This window comes from Chenopodium album, chromosome 1 (genome assembly GCF_948465745.1).
Source record: "Chenopodium album chromosome 1, dcCheAlbu1.1, whole genome shotgun sequence".
Lineage (NCBI taxonomy): Eukaryota > Viridiplantae > Streptophyta > Magnoliopsida > Caryophyllales > Amaranthaceae > Chenopodium > Chenopodium album.
The window spans coordinates 82756665-82778728 of NC_137834.1; the positions used below are offsets into that span (position 1 = coordinate 82756665).

A 22064-nucleotide genomic window follows, 5' to 3' on the forward strand; every position below is an offset into this window, starting at 1 on the left:
ATGTTCATTTATCCAAGGCCAACAATATTTCTCATGGCAACCAATCTATCATCAACCCTTCCTCATGATTCTCATGATCCAAAAAATACAACTCCACCTTCCAAATTGGCCAAACATTCGCAACAAGATGACTTAACCCAAGAATGTCATGATTTAATCTCCTCTTTACCCAAAGAACAAGGATGGATTTTATCCCATCTTTACCAATACCAAGGGTTTTGGTATCCTAATACTTTGTTTGAAGGTTTGCTTTCAAGCCAACGCCACTTCCAAGCTCGTGACACCGATATCATCCTTATCACTAACCCTAAATGTGCACAACATGGCTCAAAGCCTTAGCATATTCTATTGTAAACAGGAAAATCAATCCTCCAAAAGAAGATAACCACCCACTTCTCACAAACAACCCCCATGAGTTAATACCTTTCTTAGAGCGTAAGGTCTATGTTGATCACCAAGTCCTTGATCTCACCGAATTGCCCTCTACTAGGGTGTTCTCGACACACTTGCCAATCGAATTGCTTCCATTATCCATCAAGGAAACGGGGTGCAAAGTTGTGTACCTAGCTAGGGACCCAAAGGATGCCTTCATATCATTGTGGCACTTTGCAAACAAGTTGAGACCTCAAAATAGTGGTAAGCTCCAACTAGAAGAGGCATTTGACAAGTTTTGCAAAGGTGTAAGTTTTTGTGGGCCTTTTTGGGATCATGTTTTAAGCTCTTGGAAGTATAGCTTAGATAAGCCTAACAAGGTTCTTTTCTTGAAATATGAAGAGCTTAAAGAGAAACCTAAGTTGTATTTGAAAAAATTGGCTGAGTTTTGGGGGTGCCCTTTTTCTTTAGAGGAGGAAAATAATGGGGTTGTTGAAGAAATCCTTAGTTTGTGTAGCTTTGATAATATGAGAAATTTAGAGGTGAATAAGGTTGGGGAGCTTAATAAGTCCTTTTTTCGAAAGGGCAAAGTTGGTGATTGGGCTAATTACTTCAGTCAAGAGATGATTGAGAAATTTGATGAAATGTTTTTTGACAAATTTTTTCAATGTGGTTTGAAATTTTAAATCTGTTTATGTTTTTTATGTAAGAAATTTATGTATGCATCTGGTACAAGATTTTTATGTTGTATTGTGGTTTGAGATTATCATAATGTACACTATTAGTAGAACATGGTTTGGTTCAACTACTCACTTAGATCCGGTCAAATTCGTCGATTCAAAGCTTCACTTTATTATTATGTTTTGTCTGTGGTACTATGACAGTATGACTACTACCAATAAGTAATAATAAAAATAATATTTTACGGGGATTTGTTGAAATCATGTCCAATTGGGGGCAATTTCGTAACTATATGATTGTCATTTAATCATAAACAATTAATATAATCACGTTAATCACTACTATCTTCGTGTTTAAATAAGTGAAATGTTTTGACATTCTGCATTATTTATCTAATTTACTTTGCATAAAAGATAATGGGATTGTTGAAGAAATACTTGATTTGTGTAGCTTTGATAATTTGAGCAATTTGGAGGTAAACAAGATTGGGAATTTGTCTTCAGGGGAGTATAATTAGATCTTTTTTCGAAAGGGTGAAGTTGGTGATTGGGCTAATTACTTCACCGATGATATGATTGAGAAATTTGATGAAATTTTTGCAAGAAATTTTCATCAAAGTGGTTTAAAAATTTAAGTTATTTTTAAATTGTATTTCTTTGAGGAATTTATGCGTTAGGTATTTTGTATCATGTAATACACATAATTACTTCATTACATAATTTGATAATTTTATATAAGTAGATTGTTATGTGGTATTGTAATTCGAGATCACCATGTACGTTGTTAGTAGGAGTTCTAGAAATGTAACAAATGATGAATAATATATTTCATAAGTGAAGGATCATATCCCCTTGCCCTTTCTACTCATTCCCAAAGTGTCTAAACCATTAACCTAAGTCGGGTTGATATGTAATATATTTCAAACAAACAATTTACGTACTAAAAAAAATACATGTTATGTTTATATGATTTTTCATTCATACATTGATTTACTCAAACAATAAATAAATAATCATACATATGAGTACCTTTGAGAGATAAGGCATTTTATAGCAAAAATGAGGTTAGTGATTGCGCTAATTACCTCCCTAAAGAGACAATTGAGCAAATTGATAAGTTTTGCGTAATATTTTTTAAATGGAAAATAAATATATAATCCCACTTTTGCACGATATGCTTAAAATGAGCCAATTTTTGCATAATTTGGGAACGAGCCTACCTTTCATCCCTATTTTATCAAACAAGCCTTTAATCAGTTTTTTTAAGTTGACAACCGGTTTTAGAAGGTGATGACTTACCACGAGTCCCCTTCCCATCCGGCCCAGCCCCTACCTAAACGACTACCCCCTCCCAGCTGTAGCGTCGCTCCCGCCTAATTGGCCACCCGCACCCCTTCTCCGCTCCCCTTCCCCGGCAGCTTGTCCTCAACCCATACCCCCGTCTTCCTCCCTTGGTGGTGAGACTATGTAGGATTCTTCGAGGGTGCTGATTGTTGGGTTAGGAAGGGGTTTTTAAGGTGGGGTCGGGTTTTTAGGGTAGCTGGGTGGAGTTTTTAGGGTGGAGGTGGAACTTGGGCTAGCTGGGTTTTCGGGGTAGCTGGGTGGATTTCCACGGTGGCTGGGTTAAGACTTGTTTTGAGAAATCAGGGTCAATGGTTGATTCGTTACCAGATTATGCATGCAAAGGTTGGCTTGTATTGAGCCAGTTGTGCAAAGATGAAAATATTCTTTTTAATTTTTCCTTTATCGAAAATGTTGATGTGCATGAATACTTAATCAACCAATCATATGTATCATAATCCTCCATTTTTAAGCTAAGGATGATTCTATTGTGTCATTTCTAAAAAAAAAAAAAAAAAAAAAAAAAAGAAATAATGTATTATAGCATTTGAAATTATAGCATTTGAGCACCATAACATGCGACATATCTTTCTACTATATCATAATTTTTCTTTATTTTTAAAAGGTCAAAATGTATTATAGCATTTGAAATTCTATTTTTATTTTTTAAAAATTATTTTTGAAAACTAAAATTTAGAAAATAAAAAATTCATCATGATTTCGCACCTTACGCATTAAAAGCATGAAAGAATTTTTTCTTAATTTCATAAGTCAAACTCAAATTCCTCCAAAGCATGGGTTCTACCATTTCGAGGCTGCATTCACAACAACTGGTCATAGGCCTGTTCTCTTCTGCTTAAATTTAATTTAGTTCAATTCAGCTCCAATCAGTTCAGTTCAGTTTCTAATCTCCTTCTCTCATAAAGAATTAATTTCAGCTCTATTCAATTCAATTTCTAATTTCTTTCTCTTATAAACAATTCACCTCAGCTCTATTCAGTTCAGTTTGATTCAGCTTCAATCAATTTAATTCTGTTTAGTAAATCTGAACATGTCCTAAAATAATACTCTGTAGCAAGCATACTGTATACCCATTCAAACAAACCCTATACCGCAGCCAATTTTTCAAAATTACACCTCAAAATGTCCCACCGCCACAAACCCCACACAGCAGCCAATTTTGCAGCCAACAACAACCACCTTATTGGTGGAGTAATATATTTAATTGTTCACCTTGATCTTTAAAGATTCACTCCAATATGTTTTGTCCGAGGTTGATTACTATTACAACTATAATACTACGTAATATAGTAATCATTTGTTGAGAAAATCAAATAAAAGTATTGATTAGTTGAAATCATGTCCAAATATTCAAACAATATGATTGTCGTTTAATAATAAACTATGTATTACGTTAATCAGCATGCTGAATTTGGTCAATTCTTTCAATATCACAAAAGGTATGAAATTCTCCAAAAATCGAACCTCCGGAGCGTCTCTTCGTGAACATGTATGGCTAATCTGAAATGATTATGATGACTTTTTAATGCTATTAGCTAAACTACTCGTATTGTTTTGTCTCCTAATTTTTTGCCTTATTTGATATATTACTCTCTTTTATATGCGTTTTAAAATATATGTATCTCATATCCATACAAATCATACAAAAATTATCAAAATTTTTGAAAATTTAAAAATAGACATCATATATAACTAATATATAAAGCTAAACTTTTAGCCAGATCACGAAATTACGACACTTGGCATTCCAACTTTTCGCCAAGTGTCACGCCACCTTGGATAGATTTTAATAAAATTCATACATAAAAATCGCCAAGTGTCGCACCACCTTGAATATATTTGGATAGACTTCATAAGATAAAAAGTTAGTTTAGAATAATATTGTTAGTTTAGAGTTTTATTTTCTATAAAATACCAAATAATAAACTTATAATTAGGCCACAAGACAACATCATTTAGCATTTTAATTTTTCACGCACCAAGTGTCGTACCATGTTGGATAAATATAGATAGACTTTGAAGCAAAAAAAAAAGTTAATTTAGAATTCTATTTTCAATTAAATTGAATCATAATATAATTTTAACTTAAAAGTCCATAAATAACCCGTGCATCGCACGGGGCATAAAACTAGTTATAATTTATAACGAATCTAACATGGTCCTACTTGACTATAAAATATCTTAGGACCTGTTCTCATTGACTGAACTCAGCTGAACTGAACTGAATGAACTGAAATTAAATAAAATGAATATTTTATAAGCGAAGGAAATTAGGAGCTGAACTGAACTGAACTGAACTGAGCTGAGCTGAACTGAACTGAATTTCAACGTAAGAGAACATGCCCTTAGTATCTTGATTATATTAATGAACGAAATTCTACAACTATTAATAATGTAATGTTACAGAAGATAATTAAATGCTTAATGACATAGTCACTAAACTATTCATAAACTTAAGATAAACTTTCATAATTAATTATAAATTAACAAAACTTAATTAGTACTCTGTATCATGTTCACTATAATTCTTATGACTCCGAATATGATAATATTAAATCATAGTCAATGATATCTCTTGATCTTTATAATAAAAGTGAAGGGGTGGGAGGGGATCATTTGTTGTGTTTCTTGTATACATATAGAAATCCTATTAGGCTCTATTGATCATTTGTTGTGTTTCTCGTCGTTTCAAATTAATTAATATGGATAATCAGGTACGCAAGTCTATACATACATATTTTACCATTATTGGAAATGTGGGATTTTAATTGGCATCTGTTTCATTTTCAGGTGATTTCTGATCAACCACTTCCATTACCCGAAAATGCCTTGAGGTTCATTGGTTTATTTCTTTTTGCTTCTTGGTGTGCATGCATGATGGATGTACTATATATATATGACTTCATTTTTTGTTGTACTTTATGCTAGGAGCACACTTTAACTAATAGTATGCTGCGTCCAATTTATGGACACAAAATAGTTGAGGTGCTGTCAATATTTATCGATAGCAAAGCTAATGAAAGTCCATCCGTTTGTGGTTGGGTTAGTTACAACAATGGTAAAAAAAGTTTGTGTGTTTGACCAAGACATGAGTGATCCCGAATTTTGTTCACTTGGTAAGTGCATGCTATCTTTATTTAGGAGTTTGGTGGACTATCTATTTTTCCTTGCATTTTGGCATTAGATTATACCTTAAGGATCCGGTTGAAATCAGCAACGGGTGGATCAACATGTCGCCCTTGTTTGAATGGTATGACAAGCACATATGTTCAGTGATTGAAGGTGCACATGGATACGCAGCGGTGCAGTATATTATCTTAAGCAATGCATGTACGGCTTTTATAGACATGACCATCTCATATTCGATCATATGCCAATGTATATGGGTGTGTTTTTGCTCGGTATGGCAGCCACGACTATTCGAGTGTCTATGATAAGAAATATCATCAAACTAGACTATTTGACAAACCACACGCTCACCACACAGTCGTCGTCGTCTAAACTTCCTTTGTCAAAATCAGCTGTATCGGTGCCTGTAGACGACTCTCTAATAGTAGAAGCAAATTTGTGGGCAACAAATCCAAATCAAAAAGAAGTTATTGCAGTTTGTGGGACCGTAGAGTTTGAAGGTGATAATAAGTCCAAGTCTTGCATTATCCATAAAGAAATTCACGAACAACGTTACCGAATTCAAATATCGATTGAATTTGATAGCTAGCTTCTGGTTTGCCATATAATCTCAATGAAACTTGTTGACTTAGCTTGTGTACTGTTTTGCCGTGATAGATAGATAAGTATATATATATATATATATATATATATATATATATATATATATATATATATATATATATATATATATATATATATATATATATATATATATATATATATATTCTATGTTATATTTATTTTTTTAATTTGCAATTTGTGGTAAATCCTTTATTGTTTCATTTTCTATATATAACTGACTATTACTCTGTCCAATCCTTTATATTGGTTTCGTTTGAAATCAAGGAATACTAGTAATACTTACCTTCATATTACATATATATATATACTTGTATTAGGTTTGTTGGTAACCGCATGTTATCTGTCCTTAGGAGGTGGGTGGACTATTGATTATGTCTTGCATTTTGGCTTTAGATTAGCGGTCGGGGAATGAGAATCGATCCCAAGATCTCTTGGAATCGGGAGGGGAACTCGATCTAACCACTTGAGCTATCCCTCACTCTCAGTTTTTTTTTTTTAACCCAAAACCCCCTTCACTTTATATATTACTATAGATATGCGTGTTCAAGAGTGGTTTTGGAGGTCTTCCTGATCATTCTCTCAAATTGGTCTGTATTTTAGATAGGCTAAGTACGACGCTCAAAGTTAAGTGAGTGAAGTAAGAAAATTGCTAAGTAAACAAGCAAGAGTGAACAAGGAAGATTGCTTTAAGAATGATTTTGTATTGCTTGAGAGAACTTTGCGAATTTGTGGATGGGTGTAAAAATGAGGGGGAAGCCCCTATTTATAGTGCTTCCCAAGGCCTAGATCAGAGACTTCTAGCCTAGAAAGTTCTAGCCTCCTCAAATAGAGGGTCCTAGAACAAGGTTAATTTAGAGAGTTCTACACCATTCTACTCTATTCCTCTCTATGTACAATATTTCGGAATGATCAAGGCTACTCTAGTTTACAAAGAGAGCCTTTATTTTGGCCCCAAATGGTCTATTATTGCGTTACTGTCATTTAGGTGTTCAATAGGAAAACAACCCCATAACTAAATAAAGCTCTATAAGGATGAGGTGCTTCCTAGCACTCATGGGCAATAATAAACTTGTAGCAAAAATGTGTTAAGAGTTTTGGCACCGATTTTTATTGGATCTCGCGTGAATCACAATTCAATGTTGTATAGTGTTGTCAATCTTCGTTCTCTGAAATTCTTCCAGCAATTAGATAACCGTTAACTTTTTGTACCTTCACCATTAATTTCACTTTTTCTCTCACTATGTTGCATGTTTCGAGGTACAGATTGCCGTGATACGTTTCGGATTCTCATAAAACATTCCGAAATTGATGAATAAAGGATTGAAATTTATTTTCTATCCTTAGTTGGTTCTTCACCTTGTGATTAGCATTCAATTGTAGTATGGATTCAATTGACCCGACTTATTTTTATAAAACAAATACTTCTGATATGTTAGATTCGTCACTAAAAGAACATTTTACCACAAACCCCGATAATCATCAATGTTGCAACTTCACTCTACAAAAATTTCTCATCATGCAACTCAAGAATTAAGGAGTTGATTGTAGCGGCAATAAAAAATAAACAGTATCAAGTTCTACTTTTGCGACATCAAACCTTATTCGCAATTGGGGCAAATTGTCCGATTTAATTTGATAGGTAAACAAAAACAAAATAAGTGAAAAAAAATTCAATAATGCAACGATTAAAAATATCGGATTGAAATATTCGAAAATTGCGTCTGTGCTAGGGTTTTTAAAGTCGGAGACTTAGGTATTATATATTCTGTTTAGTTCAACTATTTTTTCAGATGTTTTAGCTTGCTACAACAATATAAGGGAACTAGTGGTACAATAATGACACTGCACGTGTGCTATTGTGTAGTTTATTTGTACTGTACATTACTACGTTGTAATGTTGTATGAAACGAGTATTTTGGTTAATAGGTACATGGTATGTCTTATTTTCTTTATTATCATATGCATGCTCAAGAGTGGTTTTGGAGGTCTTCCTAGTAGGGGCGAAGCTAGAGGGGGACATGGGGGACAGCTGTCCCCCCATTTAAATTTTTTTTTTGTTTAAATACAGTATGTTGTGTAAATAGAGCATCATCAAATAAGTTGGTGTAGTGGTTAATGCCTTGCATTGTAAAGTCAGCAGTCGCGGAATCCGTATTTTTAAAATTTTTTTTAAAACTTTAGCTATTTAAATATTTGTGTGTTGCACCATTTTTGTCAGATTAAGTGATGTCCCTTTGTCCCCCCGGTATGAAATTCCTGGCTCCGCCACTGTTCCTAGTCATTCTCTCAAATTTGCTCTTCCCTCCCTGCACAAGGTGTAGATAGCAATGAGCTTAAATCATAGGTATTGCTTCCTATTGGCTAGGAAGCTATACGATGAACATAACTTACTAGGAGTTTGGACAGTTGCACAATTAGAAGACTCATAACGACACTAGTCAAATTCAATCAGTTGTGATTCTACTATAAGGATCTATCAAGGTGCTTAAACTACATTAATTGCCCCCTCCCAAAAATGAAGTTGTGCCCTTTAGTTTTCGGTTTAGAACTAATTTCTTGGACAAAAGTTATGGGTTAACACATCAAATAATGAGAAATAATAGGATGACGATGTTCTTGTTTTCATTGATGTCTTTTTTTTTTTACTACCTCAGTTTCACTTTTTTTTTGCAACTTTGAAGGGTGCACGAACTCCTAAGAAATATTTGTTTGTATGTGTAAGATAAAAGAGAAAAATAGAAATGCATGTGATGAGGAGAGAGAAAGAGAGAAATGACAACCTAAAAAGCTAAAAAAGAAAACATTAGTTGTAAATAATGTGTAGCATCCATTTTTGGCAAAAATTGCAAAAAATGTGTACAGAGGTAGTAAAAAAAATAAATTATCTCCATCTTTAAGGTGCAACAATTGATATGCTTGAGAGTGAAGCCGCTGAACCAATGTACTATATTGTTGGAATTCCCAAAGAAAGCTGAGCGTAGATTTCTATAGTTCTATAATTGTGTATAGTGTTGGAGATCTTAATCATACCATGAAGTACGCTCATGTCACTGATGTCAGTCTTCTTGTAATTGTGATTTTGTGATCCAAGCATTTCATCATATTTATTTCAAGTTGTACTCAAAATGTTTGGAAAGGAAGCTACAAAATAAGAGGAACCGGATGTTCCAGGGGAAAAGTATACAAACGCGTTTCTAGGGTTTGGCCTGGCCCAAGGAGTCTAATTTTCCCGCCAAATTAACTTATCTTCCAAGAAAAGTATGTTGTATGTTTTAGGAAATTGAATGTTGTGAAAATGATCAAGTTTATAGTGTATATAGAGCATTCACTTTAACCCCATAACAGGACCAATCAAGGATTCACCATATAACCTATTAAGGATTTTAAATACACTTTTAAATAAACAATATACCGAATAAATTATACATACTCAATATCAAGAAGGGGGATCTGCATAACACTAGTATTAAGAATATTTTTTTTAAAAAAATCAAGTCAATAATAGATCACTAACATCACTTATCAAGCTGACCTATCTACAGCTTTTTTTTTTTTTTTGTTTGTTTGTGAATAGTGACCTATCTGAAACTTAAGTGACTAAGTGAACCTAATTTTAGGGAAATAAAAAAGTCAATTTATTTTAATTGTTTGGGCCAATTCAGATTCGAGGCTCAATTCTAAGAGGATGGTTAGGTTTCAGTCCCTTCCCAATTATTGTTGTGGGGGATCGACCACTCAATTCTTCTTCCCAAGTGTAGCCCCAATCGCCGAAAGCCAATTTTTCTTTCTTTAAATGTATTCTTTGTTGATATTTACGACAACTTTTTTTTTATCTCTTCCTTGATATCAAATAAAACCAAACTAAAAGATTGGACGGAGTAACAGGCAGTTATAAAAATAATAAAGAATTTACCACAAATTGCCAAAAAAAAAAAAAAAAAAAAAACTACGCTACAACAAGAGTTTTTTTTTTTTTTAATTATTATTATTGTTTAGACTAAGACATACAATTATTTACAATCAATTAATATTACTAAATCACACAAGCTAACAAACGTAATACAAAGAACACCCTCGTATTCTCCCTCATTCCTTTTTTGCATTAAGTAAAGCAATCATCGAAAAAACTGCTGAATACCCAAATCTAGTGCTTTCATCATTTCATGATTGTTAAATTCTTCTTCCGTTTTTGCATTGCTATCAACTTCTCGAATGAGTTTAGATATCTTCCCCCAATTTGCAATTAGAATCCTATGTTGATCGAGTAAAAGATCCTATTGATACTTTTTTAGAGTAGCATAAATGTAATCTTCAATCTCTTTATACCGACATAAATTAATCAAGTGCACACAAAATTCGTTAAATACTTTTGTAAAGAATTGTTGTAGCTTTCTTTATCCAAATTGTAATAATAAACTTGTAACAAAAAAGTGTTAAGAGTTTCGGCACCGATTTTTATCGCACATCGCTCGAAGTCGTAATTCAATGTTGTATAGGGTTGCTAATATTCGTTTTCTGACAATATTTCGGCAATTAGATAACTGTCAACTTTTTGGACCTTCACCATTAATTGGTTTCTTGACAAACATTGTTATCAGTGCATAACTGTCAATAATGTCCAATATAATATATACGTAGTTTCATGTAATTTGTTAATTTATAAATAATTATAATATAATTTTAATTTTAATTTAATTTGAACTCACTTGTATAAAATGCTAGATTCATCACTACAAGAACATTTTACAATGAACTCCGATAATCATCAATAATGGTGTAACTTCACTCTACAAAAAAATTATTGTTACTCGATTATTCGAGTTACTCAGTTAGAGGTTTACTCGAGGGGTTTGGTCAAGGGTTACGACTCACTCTGTAAGGGGTTATTTAAAGGGTTACTTGATTAGAATTAACTCGAGTAATCCTGACCAAGTAATAACTAGAGTAATCCATGTCACACGGTGCGCAGTGGCGCAAGTTAAAATGGGGAAGATGTGACTTAATGTGGGTATTTAGTGTTAGTTCATTAGGTTGATTTATTTTTCAAATCTTTCCCTATAATTTAAGAATAGAAAAAAAAAAATTCAATTAGTACGATTATGTATAATGCTAGCGTTAACAACTTAGACAACGATATGGATTATATCTTGACGTGTATTAGAAGAGCTCCATTTGAGCATGGAACCGACGACTATTTGTATTATTTTGGTATGAATTGAAGGTACTAAGATTACGAGGTGGGTTTGTAGTTGGATTATTTCTCATGTCGTGAATGAGCATGAATTCATTGAAAAAAGTTTATATTTTGACGACTCAATTTAATTTTTGGACGAATAACATGCGTCTAACTACTTTTTATTTTGTCCGAATCTAGAAGAGTTTCATACAAGAGGAGGCTCATGGGGATTGATCGATAAATTCGAAATAAAGGGCCTGCATCTAAAGTTAGAATTTGGATTTCAGTTCAACGAATCAAGGGATCCAACGAAAACCATCACCATTGATTCTAATGAGATTAGATTAGATATATGGAGTTTGCATGTGATTATATAGAGGAATCTGAATTATTTCAACACTTAAATGGACTCACTAGTGTGCAATGCATGAAGGCTCCACTTGTCTCACATAATACAGGTTATCTAGGTTGTTTTTTGATATTTAGTTGCTTTTTGATTTATTGATTTTATTTGCTAATTATTTATATAGTGTTAGGGTTGGTGAGTGCACATTAGAAGCAAATTAAAGATGTAGAGATTGATAAAATAATTAGAAAAACGATAAATACAAGATAAGTAGTAAAAATAGGCACACGATATTATGTAACGACGAGCCATTTTGTTCCACTATTTGAAAATAAGATAGTATAAGTATGCTTTAAGGGTTTATATTACATCTCTAAAGAGTATTACAAAGTAGGAATAATGGCTTCGTAAAGAAAAAGGATTGTGTATGGTACGACTTCTTGTGTTGTGTTATATGTCATGATTGAATGCCCATGACTTATATTTATAGGTGTAACGTAGATGGAGCTTGGAGGAAATGGCCAGAAAATTCTAGATTCCTCTATCATTCTTGTATCTATTATGTCCTAGGAAATTCACGAACCATGTATTATATTCTAATACCTTCCAATGTCAATAATGCTCTAGAACATTCAAGTAGGATATTATTCTAAAGATTTCGGAAGCCTCTAGAATATGCACAATACTCCACCAAAATAATGGGCTTATAAAATTTAATCCGCTCTGTACTAGATCAGCAAGTGCACAGTTAAATTAGGGTTGGTGAGTGCACAGTGGAAGCAAATTAAAGAGGTAGATTTTAGATAAAGGCAAGATAAGTATTAGAGAATTAGACACACAATATTATAAAAAACCCCGCGAACGACGAGTATCGAAAAATAATCCACTATATGAAAATAGGATAGTACAAGAACCCTTGAAAGGATGAGAATTACAAGAGAACTCTCACTATAGGAACTCACAAAAGAGTAATACTCCGATCATGATGTATTTTCTATGTTCTTGAATCAATAGCTACAGCCTACAATGTATATTCTTCACTGATCCACTAAGCCCTATAACAAATAACAAATCATGAATATCAGCCTAAAGAAATAAAACCATAAAAGCACAAATGGAGCTCTTTAGAGATGTGTCTATACCTATTATTAGACCTGGTTATTGGGCGGATCGGGTCAGGGTCGGTGCAGGTCGATTGCAGGTCGGGTCAAAGAGAGTCATATTTTATAGGGTTAATATTGGGCTACCCTACTCAATAACCACCTCTACATGTTATAATGAGGGCTTCCAAACGGAGGGTTGTGAGATAATAAAGATATGTCTCGCAAGGGCAATGTAGGTATTTTAGACGTCATTTTAGAGATGTCTCATTGAACTGTTAAATAGTACCACTGGAGCTTAAGTGGAACAAAATACGCTCTCAGTGGTATAAAATATAGTCTTAGTGGTACTCAAAAAAATTCAATTGAAGTTTAAGTGGAACAAAATATAGACTCAATGGTTGTGGTCCCTATAAATTTTTGTCCGTTTTTGCACGTGATCATATGTCTGAAAAGTATTAGTGGAGCCCACATTACTTTTTCACTCTTCCTATCTATCTCCTCCTTTCTCTCTCTTCATTGTACCTTTTTATTTTTTTAATAATTGTGAGACATTTCACTTATGTCTCACAACCCTCCATATATACTTCCTCTGTTATAATGCCATTTTTTGTGTGCCTATACGTATCTCACAACATCAAGCGAATGCACGGAGTATTAGAGCAATATTGTCTAATTTTTACTTTGTCTCATGCATTTTATTTGATTAATCATGGTGAAAGGGAGATGAGTAATTGAGTAATTTGTCTCATTGCACTTTTTATTTTGCAATATGTTTGGTGTTGAAAATGTGCTATTTCGTATATGAAATATGTTGTTTACAATAAAATCTAACTAAGTTTAACCCTTGTAATGTACGGGTCTAAATACTAACATGAACTTTTGCAAACAAATTAATTAGAACATACAATATTATGCTAATCTCGTAATCTGTCTAGATCCCAATCATAACCTTCACAAGATCATGGATAGAGATTGGAGATTGGTTAGGCACATCTCGCATGTGTCCGTGGTTTAAAATTTACTCCGTATTATTAGTATGTACGGAGTATAAATACATCGATTTTATGGTAGTACGACTGTACGAGTACAATACAATGTTTTTTTTTTTTTTTTTTTTTTTTAATTGAAAAACATTGAAAATGTTAAAATATCATTCCTCATTAATATTTCTAACCAATATAATTCATTTTTGTACAATTGGAATATTTTCTCTTATCCTTCATATTAAAATTAATTTACCATATGAGGATAAGGAGGATTTGAACTTTATGACTTATTATAGGCAAACATTATCTTAATCAGTAGAACAATACCTTATTTGAAAATAAACATTTTTTTTTTTTGACAACGACGAAAATAAACATTTACGGTGTATAAATTTGTAATTTGTTTTATTTATAAAACCTGAAACCAACATATATATCGAATTGTAATAACCATTTAAATATATTGTTTAGAGTAATTTAGAATTCTTTGATGTCCCATGATGACCTCAGTCACTATCTCAAATTTTGATACAAAAACCTAAGCTAAAAACTCTTATGTCAAATGCTAATCATGAAATCCAATACCTTACCATTCTATATCTAGTGTAATTAATTTTATTATTGTACTATAATGTCAAAAAAGCCAATTTTAATCGTTAAAATCCCCTCTTTCTTACTTTATTTGAAAACTATATAGTAATAGTAAATATAATTTATTTTTTTTTCCTATGAAGTTCAATACAACAAGTTGATCCTAAATTCATTCAGCTTACAAAGCTATTAATCATTCAAATCAAGATGATGGGTTATACATTCTTATCCAATTAAAAAGAAAAACACAAACTTCATTATTAGGTCAAGATAAAGCAATGTTATCAATTACAATATCGACAACTCCATTTTCAAGATCATCCCACTTCATCACAACTTGACTATTTAACCCATGTAAATGTGTAGTCTAGCCTATGTAAATGTGTAGCTTTATTTACTATGATTGCACTATCATTCCCCTAGGTACTTTGTATACTACGTATATTGTACTTTGCTAAGCAATGAGAAGTCACATACTCAAGACTACACATTTACAAAGGCTAATATTGACATTGTGAAACTTTTATAAAACAATATTACTCCATATCAATTACAATATCAACAACTCCATTTTCAAATTCCTACTTTACCATAACTTACACTGTCACACGTCGAATATCCACATAGTACAATACTAAACTCTATAAAGAATAAGTCTCGGCCTTAAGAAGCCGGGACTAGCACAAAAGTAAGTGGGACTCTAGAAAATGAGTTTTTTCTACCATCTCTACCCCTCTAATAAATTACAATACTTAATTAATAAACTATGTAATACATTATTAATACTCCATAATATGTACTACATTATTTCATCTATTTTGTCATTTAATCCATCCAAAAGTCGAGCAATTCAAATACTAGTGTACTACGTACTAGTTTTCAACTACTCACAAAAAAAAAAAAAAAAAAAAAAAAAAAAAAAAAAGAATTGTGATGTATTACATGTGTAAGATTCCGTGCCTTAATCACCGTCTCGTATTTTTCATGTTCACCCATCACTGTACTACACCTAATATTAGACAAATGATCGTTTATAGTTTTATACTACTTCCTAAGAACGGAGTACTAAGCAATAAACATACAATATTATGCTAATCTGTCTAGATCCCAATCACAACCTTCACAAGATCATGGGCGGGTCCCACTTTAATGTTGGATAGAGATTGGAGATTGGTTAGACACATCTCCTATGTACAAGGGCGGAGCAAAACTACCCTAAAAACCGAAAACCCGAAAAACCGATCTGTAACCATTCCGAAAATTAGGGACTCGATCCGATAATTATAACGGTTCGGGTATCCGTTCCGATAATTTGTTATCGGGTATGGTTATGGGTATCATTTTAAAATTAACGGTTACCCGATCCGATCCGATAAGCATTTTTTTTTAATTTTTTCCCTACTTAAATCTATTAATATAAATCTAAATTTTTACTTTACTTCATAATCACTTTATAATATCAATAATTAGTAATTTTATTAATAACATGGTCAAGATCATATGGTATTGTTTTTTAATTAGTTGTAAATTATATTATAATAACTACATAATTAAGTTTAATTAATTATCATTATTGGATATCTTATTGGGTACCCGATAACCGATCCAAAAATCCGGGTACCCGAACTTATCGGTTTCGGTTATAGGTATCACTTTTAGTGAGGGTACCCGAACCGTTAGTACTAACGGTACGGGTACCCGTCCCATCAGTACTAACGGTACGGGTACCCGTCCCATCCTCACCCCTAGGTAGTACGAGTACAATTCAATATATATTTTTTTTTTTTGAAAAACATTGAAAATGTTGAAATTTCATTCCTCATTAATATTTTAAACCGATCCCTTCAAAAAAAAAAAATTTAAACCGATATTATTCTTTTATTTTTTTTTTATTTTTTACAATTGGAATATTTTCTCTAAGTTAATCATTCAAGTTAAATCAATCAATCAATCATCAATCATCATCAATCAATCATCAATAAATTATACTAAAAGACAAGCGCCTCAATGTGAGGATGACAAATGTCACTCTCTCATTGGCTTATCTTATGTATAAAATATATCTATATAATTACTGTTTACATATTTAAGCATAGTTATTTTTGTTAAACTTCAAACAATAAAAGCAAGTTTCTATACATGCATAAAATTTTCATGATTTCCTAACATAAATATTGATTTAATTTTTTGTAATAAATATATACTTTCCAATACTACAAATAATCCATAAAATCTTTCCAACCTTTATTTATAGCTAAGTTAAAGAATAATAACTAATTTGAAGCAATATAATTAAAGTGACATAATTAAGGAAACAAATATTTCGTATTTTGAAAGGCTAATATTGTTTTTTTTTTTTTTAATGAAAATTAAATAAAATCGATAATATTTAGTTTGACGTCAATTATGAAATCAATACAAACATTTAAAAAAAAATCAGATGTACAATAAAATATTGTGCACCTATTATAAAAGCTACCTTGTAATGAATGAAAGTTATTTATGCTTTATTGATAAAAGTTACCCAAAATAGTCTACAAGTTATCCTAAATTCAATTCAAGTAATCGGATGAATACAAAAGTTTTTGATAAAGATACAAAATAGTGTAAAAATTACTTTTATCGTTTGTTGTACTCCTTGACAAATACTGAATGCTGAGCCGAAATGTTGTCTTGGAAAAAAATACATAATCTTGAACATAAATTTAATTTTAATCGACCTTTCATTTTCTATACAATGTCTTTTACAATCAATCATCAATCTATAATTATATACTAAAGGCGAAACAAAAGATGACACGTGTCAACTTTTGGTTAAAAAATTTTCCGCCAAAACTTTTTTTTTTTTTTTTTTTTTTTTGCTTTTGGTTTTTTGTCAAAAAATCTTCTTAGAAAAGATTTAATATACGTAATACAAAGTATAATATTTTCATTCCTTTCTTACAAAAATAATACTTTTTCCTTCCAAAATAATCATTATGTTTCTTCCTTATATATTATACTCAAATATTAATTATTTCATTATTTGATATGTTAAGTATCTTTAATTATATGTATAATTTTGGTTTCCTATCTTTATCTAATAACTACATATTGTAACATTATGAATTTATGATGCAACCGATGTTTTATTTTATTAAGCATACAATACAATTTTTTAATTAAAGATTAAATTAACAAACTTGTCAGATTTATATATACATTTATTTTTTTGGATAAAATAAAAAATACTAAGTACGTAGGTAATTTTAAACATATATCATAACTTTTTAAGTACTTAAAATAAGAATTATATGGGTTAAAAAGTTTTTTAAAATATTTTTGCATCAATACACCACGGGTTTTATGTTACACCACATGCCCAAATTATTATTACCACGGGAAATCTTATTGTGATATTATCTATGCGATAATATGACCTTTTTTTTTAATTATATTTTCACATTTTAAAAGTGGTCAATTTTATATGGAAGAAGAAAAAAAAAAGATGTTTATAGAGATATTGTAGATGGGAAGGCTAAATATATACATATATATATAATTATTATTTGTTTGTCAAAAAGAAAAATAGTCAGAGTTTGTTGTGAATTTTAAAACACTAATAGTCAAAAGAGTATTTTTACAAAACTCATTTTGTTAATAAGCTCTTTGTACTTTGTTTGATTTTTCGTATTTTATTTTAGTAAATATTAGAAATAATAAGAAAATAAATATATCGTAGTTAAATGTTTCATGTGGTTTAGAATACTTTTTGACAATTTAATTTTTGAAATTAAATACGAATTATTATGTTACAAGCACTAACGATAATTATAATTATATTGTTACACCAATAAAAGTCTTAAAATTACCGTGCATAGCACGGGAACTAACCTAGTATATTATACTAAAAGACAAGCGCCTCAATGTGAGGATGACAAATGTCACTCTCTCATTGGCTTATCTTATGTATAAAATATATCTATATAATTACTGTTTACATATTTAAGCATAGTTATTTTGTTAAACTTCAAACAATAAAAGCAAGTTTCTATACATGCATAAGATTTTCATGATTTTCTAACATAAATATTGATTTAATTTTTTTATAATAAATATATACTTTCCAATACTACAAATAATCCATAAAATCTTTCCAATCTTTATTTATATTTAAGTTAAAAATCAATCAATCAATCAATCAATCAATATATTATACTAAAAGACAAGCGCCTCAATGTGAGGATGACAAATGTCACTCTCTCATTGGCTTATCTTATGTATAAAATATATCTATATAATTACTGTTAAGCATAGTTATTTTTGTTAAACTTCAAACAATAAAAGCAAGTTTCTATACATGCATAAAATTTTCATGATTTCCTAACATAAATATTGATTTAATTTTTTATAATAAATATATACTTTCCAATACTACAAATAATCCATAAAATCTTTCCAATCTTTATTTATAGTTAAGTTAAAGAATAATAACTAATTTGAAGCAATATGATTAAAGTGACATAATTAAGGAAACAAATATTTCGTATTTTGAAAGACTAATATTGTTTTTTTTTTTTAATGAAAATTAAATAAAATCGATAATATTTAGTTTGACGTCAATTATGAAATCAATACAAACATTTAAAAAAAAATCAGATGTACAATAAAATATTGTGCACCTATTATAAAAGCTACCCTGTAATGAATGAAAGTTATTTATGCTTTATTGATAAAAGTTACCCAAAATAGTCTACAAGTTATCCTGAATTCAATTCAAGTAATCGGATGAATACAAAAGTTTTTGATAAAGATGTAAAAATTTCTTTTTCTTTTTGTTTTGACGAATTAGTTTTCTTATTACTACCTCTATTAACTTTTATTTGCAATTTTGGAGTATTTTTTGTGAGACATAAAATATTTCAAAGTTGCAAATAAAAGTTAACGGAGGTAGTATAATATGTATCCACTAATATTATTTGCTCAAGAACTGAAAATAAGAGGTAGTTTTAAGGAAAATTAGCTAAAGAAAGTTAGAAGATAAGACTGTTATTATTTTAGTTTACCTTTTTATGTGTTGAGGCTTGAGGTTTTCAAACTTTTTATTTTTTATTTTTTTTATTATAAATATTAGCAATAGATGCCGTTAGTACTATATTATTGATGAGAAAAACTTATATATATACCGTATTTGATCGATGAACATTATTGTAAAATGTAACAGAATATTTTTCCGTCAAAAAATAAATAAATTAGAAGTACTTTTATAATATTTGATTCACCACAAATCATAAATAGAATATTAGGCCAGTATCATAAATTAGAATATTATGCCAGTATCTCTTTTAGGAACTAACTAGCTAGGTAGGTTAACAATCAATATAGAATTTAGAATATGATGTAACGTGTGGACCGTTTCTTCAGTGTCCCGGCACAATCATTCCCATATGAGGCAATCTCCCTACGAGTCTAGGTGATTCAGGTGCCTCACAGGCAATATGCACTCGTCTTGTGACAATGCGCTATGTTGGATTGAAACACGGACCAGACTCCTATGTGGTGCGTGCAATTGACTAATTGAGAGGCATCTTGGACAATGGGTGATCCAGCACTATTGCGTGAGTGTAAAAGGACAATGTGGCTAGTAAAGCTCTTTCGTTGAGTGTGCGATTAAGACAAGACTCGAAAAATTGAAGATGCCAAACCAAACTATGTACCAATCTTTCTTCATTCCATCATTTGGATATGTTAGTTTAGTTGTACTATAGAAGTTTAGCCTTCATTTTGTTTTAAGTGGTGACATATTAGTTTGTCTCTTTATAAATTTGTTTAATTTAAACTGCTATTACAAATGTTGTGTCCAAACCAATTGGTTGTTGGTGTAGTGGTGATTGGGACTACACTTGGTAGGGAGGACCCGTGTTCGATCCCCCGCAACAACAATTGGGAGGGAACTGGAACCTAACCACCCAGAACTGATCCCCGAATCCGGATTAGCCCAAAGGGTGAACCGGGTAGAACACCAAAAAAAACAAATATTGTGTCCAATCAATATTCATGTTTGTGTTTGAATTTTATATCAATGAATACCGTACTTTGGACAATTGGACTCCGTATTTCTTTACAAATACGAGTAAAATATTTTGAGTGGGACAGTACATACATTTTGGAATTACTTGTATTAAAAGAATATTCTGTACTTTGTATCAAATTTTTGTTTGACAGGGAAGGGAATATAGTACTGAAAATTATTCCGGGATTATAATATTGAATTTTTATTTTATTTTATTTTGTTTATTATTTGATGTGAGCAATAATTATCAAAATCAGTAAATCTTGCGTGGACCTGGTCCACAATAATATATTATTGTGGACCTAAGATTTATACACACGTAACTAACATTATATTCAACATAGTGACCCTTAATTTTAATATAGTAACCTTATTTTTAACATAGTAATTTTTTTTAAAACTAGTGCGACCTTTATTGTTATTATGAACTTAAAGTACGACATTATGTTGAATAGTGATTTAATTTTAACATAGTGGAGTTTATTATTCATATTGACCATTGTATTAAAAATTTCATTAAAAAATTAATTAACCTCTTATAGCCTATGACACACTACCTTTTATTTCAACATAATAACCTTTATTTTAATATGGTGACATTTTTTTATTAACAAAACAATCATATTGTCTCTAATATTGGCGGTCCACAATAAATTAGTGTGAACCAGGTCTATTTAAGAATTATCGTATCAAAATAATAAGAAAAAAAAAAGTATAACCTAGTGCACTGGTGCACCCAAAGGTAAATATAACAATCTATGATATAATCATTTTTTTAGAAGGGATTGGTCAACTTTTGAGACTAAAAAATTATATGCGATCTTATGATTTTGAATACTTTGAATACCATAGGTCCATAATTAAAAATCGTGGTGTAGAAATGTTATATGATTACTCATGCGGCCTTTTTTATTTTTTAAATAGCACGAGGCCTACGTAAAGTTTGAAATAGCCCTGATTATAGGGCATTATCGGGTTGAAAGTAAATATATATCCCTAAAACTTGGCACTATTCTTTTGAACCAATAAACTAATTCACTTGTGCTAGATGAGACCAAAAAGACCTAAAATAAGTAGAAATAAGGAGAACAAAAACATGAGAATAGACATTAAACCAAATGCGACGAAGTACTTCGATGTTGTCAAGCATCTTATATACAAGTAAATTTCCAGATAGAAAAAACAAGACTACTGAACACTAGGGAAATGCAATATGACAATTACTTACTATTTTTATACTCTATTTGATTTTTGGAATTATTATATATTATAGTGATTAATTGCTTTTCAGTCGAAGTGTATAGTACATACATTGTCCTTTAATTTATTGTTGTGTATACCATGATCGTATGGACCACCATGAAGTAGAAGCAGAAGCCTCCCAAGTTATTGTTGCAAAGGACAATTGTACAACAAATAAGCTATCTTTTGAAAGAGGAAAGATTGCTAGATAGCTAAATATCAAGCATTGTGCCTTTAGTGAAGAAGTAAGACCACATTATCTTCTACGCATGCACTTCTTAATCAAATATTCATTATAATTCTTTGACTTTAGGCAGGAGTCGTAACATTTTTTATATCAAAATTAATACTTTCTCCGTTCGTTCTAGTAATATTGCATTGCAACGATTGATTGAACTTTT

General features: G+C 31.0%; 1 pseudogene; it reads left to right on the top strand.

Annotated features, from left to right (window-relative positions):
• On the top strand, nt 1-1162 carry LOC145636969 (cytosolic sulfotransferase 12 pseudogene; annotated as a pseudogene).
• Nucleotides 1163-22064: the final 20902 nt, after the last annotated feature.